The following is a 5,024-nucleotide window of genomic DNA, read 5'->3' on the forward strand; positions in this document are numbered from 1 at the left end:
CAAACACATTGAGATTGATTGTCATCTTACTCGTCATCATCTTCAGCATGGAACCATTACTCTCCTGTTTGTCTCATCTTCCTTACAGATTGTTAATTTATTCACAAAAATGCATTCCCTTAAACGTTTTTGTTTTTTGGTTGACAAACTCTCGATGTTTTATGTTAATGCATCGTGAGTTTGAGGGAAGATATTAGATAATATTATTATATATTAGTAGTAAGGGTATTTTAGACATTTCTATTCTCTTGTATATATACTTATTGTAACCCTATCACATTAAGGTTGTTGTTCTTTTGGTTCTATGTTTTCTTCCTCTTTTCATCTTCCTCATTATGTTATCATTGTTAACAATTGAACTCCGGTCTTCTACCTAATATTGCTTCTGCGCCTCAACTCATATTACTGGACTACGCCAGTGGACTACAACTTCAAGGACTACAGAAACAGACATGTACCCAATCACTTCAACACTTAGCAAACTAAGAAACATTCAACGTATAATATGCACAATAATGTTCTCTTACTGTATAAACAAATGAGACATTGTAAAGACTAAAACGAACTAATCTCTAATGAGTTATTCCTTTTACAAGCAACTATAAACCTTAATTTCACCTCCTTGTACGGTTCCTACTGCTTCTATGCACTCTGCTAGAACTTGATCCTCCATGGCCTAATCTATTTGCAGATCTTTTTCCAGACGTACGCTTGTTTCCAAGTGCAGCTTTGGCAACACCGTCACTCAATAGTTCCCGCGTCCATTGAGTTTTTGAGGGTTTTTTTATTTAAGTACACCAACTTTGGAAGGAGACCCGATACAATTTTGTTTAGTTGTTCATCGCTTACGTTTCTCTGAATAGGATTTCCAAGTATATTAAGGGCTTGGAGTGAGTTGTAGTTAGCCACTAACTGTCCTATTGCTTTTGTGGTTGTGATCTTGTTGAAGCTCATGTCGAGAACTGTTAGCTTGAACAGTCTATGAAGCCCTTCCACATCACTTATCTTGTTACGAGAAAGATATAACTCTTTGATAAGTGTACAACTTGACAAACCTGATAAATCACTTAGTGAATAATTGTAATGCAGATAACAAATTTTAATGAGGAACAACAAATTTGAAATGAGCATAGTTAATATAGACACTAACCTTGTCCAATTCTTGAAATACAGTTGTAACTTAGATCAAGCACACGCAACCGGGTCAATTCTTTGAGGCCGTCAAGGGTGGTAATCTTGTTTTTTGATAAAATAAGTGTTTGAACACTCTTTGGTAGACATCCTGGTGAGATGCTAACTGCAGAACAATAATAAAGAAGTGATTCAATAAATTGAGTTAGTTGTTACTTATGATAAAATTATGACTTTTTTCAACAATAAGCTTAACTATTTATTATCTTATTCCAGCTATTTTTCTTTTTACAATAAATAATTAAAGGTATTATTGACAAAATAATAGTTAATGTCGAATTGAACTTTGAAAACAACAAACAATAGAAACTAAGTTAAAGTGAAACCGTACCTATGAAGTTGCTGGACAAATTGACATAGCGGAGATTGGAAAAGTGTGAAATTACGGGGATGGCTTTTATACCAACACCGGACATGTGAGCAACAGATGAAGCCGGATGTATAGACTGAACCATACTATTGGCTTTCAAAATATCCATCGAAAGATTGGACTTTGAACGAGTCAACTGAGATGTGTTTTTTATCATTGATATACCAGCATTAGGAGAAGGTGGGAAGGCAACGCTTCTGGCATTATCATCAAGAAAATCATCCTCAGGAACCGGTTCCTGAATTTCAAGATCTCTGACCCATGCATGCACCCTGGAAAAAGAAGACGACGCTTCTGTTGAGAGAGCAAACCATTGTTTTTGACGCCAAAATCCGGAATTTTCATTTTGAAACCTGCTCTCTCTTTGATCATCATCATCTTCAGTGATTCTGTTAAGGTAATGAGCCGTAGTTGAAGAAGACGATTGCACATGTCTCAGTGCCTTGCTTTGTTTCAGTTCAACCGTGTTTGAAGAGTAATCGAATTGATTGCTTAAGGAACTAATAGCAGGAACTAGTTTTGGTTTTTTAGAGAATTTTCTATGTATATTCCTGTTGCTCAAAAGGAATAACTTCCACCATAATTTTTTACTACCAGACGGGAGTACTTGACTTGAAGAATGCCTTGTCATCATCACTCTATCAGCACTGCAGTGACTCCTCGCAGACCTAGACCGCTTGAGATTAACCATTGGGTTTCCTGATAATTCGCGAAAGTCTTCAAAAGACTGAGGCTTTGAAGGACGCAAATATTGAGTTACCTGCCTCTCAATATTCCTAGTTTCAAGGTTAGAGCACGATCGCTTGAGGTTTGGAGAAGCCAAGAAATCAGTCCTCCCAATACCTGGATCACTAACATGTCCTGTGTCGATTGTATCATTGCTCTTTCGGCTGTACCTATGGCTTTGATCTTCCAATTCATCAGCTGTTGGATCATACCTTCCTTTGCTTCCAACAGCTTCATGGAATTGAAGATCAAAATTTGAAAGTTCCCTCTTAATTGAGAGCGAATTTTCATTTTCATTCTTATTCTCATTCTCATCTCCAGTTTTATAAACTTCTGGCACTTCAACCTTCACGGGGCTCTCAAGACTCATCATCATAACCCTCACGTTGCGCCTCGAGTTTTTCTGCGAATCATTTTTTACAGTAAGATCCAAAGTGGTTGGTTTCAAATCATGCTTCTCTGATGATGCTGAGTGATGTAGTTTGGCAAGTAGAGTATCAAAATTCTCTCTTGAACATCTTTCTTTCCCCACCTAAAGAAGCAACCAAGATAGAGTTAATCACAAATATAAAAAGAACCACACAAAAACAGAGGACTATATCCAAATCAAATTCACTCTTACCTTGTTTTTCACCTTCTTTTCATTCAAAATAGAGAAGCACCTAAATATTGCCATCTTACAATATGAAACCTGTTCTAAATTCTTTTAATTCAATCTTCTTATAGCTATTCCTTTGCACTCAACAGCCACTTACGTTTTTTCACCTACTCAATTATCAGATAAGCAAATCGGATATCAGATATCAGATAAGCAAATAGTATATCCCAAATCAAAATTGAACAAACTCCAAAAGCACACCAATACAAAACTCCCAGTTAAATATTTTTTTTCATATCAAATGGTGTCTCACATTGCTTAGTTTATAAATACTAAATCTCCTCAACAAACTGAAGCACTTTTTAAGGGATAAAAAAACGGAAATAACAAACAATACATTTTTAAGGAATGTTTCTAGGATAAATAAATAAGAAAATAAAATAATAAGTTAACAAAACACGCGAATAAGAATTAATTGTTACGTAAGTCAAAAGGTGGACAGAATCTAACCTCAGATGAAACGATAAACGCATATCACGACGTGAATTATGCGAACATTGGTGGAGAAAAATGCGAAGCTTTTGAAAATGAAAAAAAAAGTGAGAAAGAAGAGTGAGTGAAATTGGGGTGGTTAAGGTTGTGTTTGTGTGTTTGATTTTGAATGTGGTCACACATATACTAACTACAGAGAGACACAGAGAGAGGTGGTTGTTTGTTTGGAATCGAAAAGAGGGAATAGAGAAATAGAATGAATTGAATTGAATTAACTTGCATGTGCAACACATATATATGGATCTATTTTTTATTTTTTTTATTAAATATATGGTTCTATTTGTAACTTCGAGAGGAAACTGAACAACATGAATGTGTTATATTTTTTTTTTGTCTATTGAATGTGTTCTTTTTATTTTTTTCTTCTATTGAATATGTTCTTCTTTAACTTTCCTTGGTCTCTTTATAAAAATTGTTTTTTTTTTCTTTCAAAAAATTGTTTTTCTTCTTTCAAAAAATGCATTTGTAGTGTTTTAACTTTAAATCAATTTTCTTTAATTAATTTTATTTTGATTTGAATCTTTAAATTATATTATATTTATATTGTTAATAATTTATTTTAATTTTAACAATAATTAATTTAATTAAACTTCCGATAATTGAAAATTCTACCAAATGTTGTAGTGTAACATCATTCATATTCATATTTCATAAAACATTTATTAAATATTGTAAATAGGTTATATTTTTTTTCTACAATAATTTAAAGACACGTATCATTTTAAAAATAAAGTAATAACAACAATTTAAAGACACATATAACTTTAAAAATAAGATAATAAATATTTATTTACATAATTATATTTAATTATAAAGTAGTTTAGAGAATCACATTGTTCAATTAAATCGTAACATTTTATTATAATAATTGGTGAAAATTTATAAATTTAAAGAATTGTTGGAATGATCTAATATAATTTAAAAATTAATGATGCAAATAAATGTAATTTAAGTAATCAATTGATAAAGGAAAAAAAACTTAAAAATTTAAATGAATATTTGGCTAAAATAAAATAAAAAATTAAAGATGTATTTTTGCCTTTTTTCCGTAATTGTTTATCAAATTTATTTTTTAAATTAATTAATGACTTAATAAAATTTTAACTATTAGTACTTTTAACTACAATAATTAATTAATTATGCATTTCTTTAAGGATAATTAATTAATTATAGTAGTACTTAACTATCTTTTCTTTTAATTGTCCTTTTTATTAATATTAATATTTTACCAGTAGTAATTAATTGTCTTTTTTCATATTAAAATTAATTGTCTGTTGTAAAATATTAAAAGTTCATATTAAATGATATTTTTAAGACAAAAAGCATTGATATTTTAAGTATTTAATGGAAAATTAAGTTGTTATGCTAATTTCACTTTTAAATAATTTTTGTGTGTATTTAGGACAAAATTGAGGGCAACTACCAACTAGTTTTTATTTATTTATTTATTTATTTTTATTGTATAATTTATAATTTTTCAACGGATTTTTTTCTATAATGAAATTAAATGTCCCTTTTATAAAAAATTATTGAATAATTTTATTTTTTTATTTATTTTGATGAAAATTGAACAAATTTATTTGTGTA

At 30.5% G+C, this 5,024-nt stretch overlaps 1 pseudogene; it reads right to left on the reverse strand.

The window, feature by feature from the left end:
• Window positions 1-483: 483 nt before the first annotated feature.
• On the reverse strand, window positions 484-3,647 carry LOC101494470 (uncharacterized; annotated as a pseudogene).
• Between the last annotated feature and the right edge of the window lie 1,377 nt (window positions 3,648-5,024).

The sequence above is a fragment of the Cicer arietinum genome, unplaced genomic scaffold (assembly GCF_000331145.2).
Source record: "Cicer arietinum cultivar CDC Frontier isolate Library 1 unplaced genomic scaffold, Cicar.CDCFrontier_v2.0 Ca_scaffold_5678_v2.0, whole genome shotgun sequence".
In the NCBI taxonomy this organism is placed as follows: Eukaryota; Viridiplantae; Streptophyta; class Magnoliopsida; order Fabales; family Fabaceae; genus Cicer; species Cicer arietinum.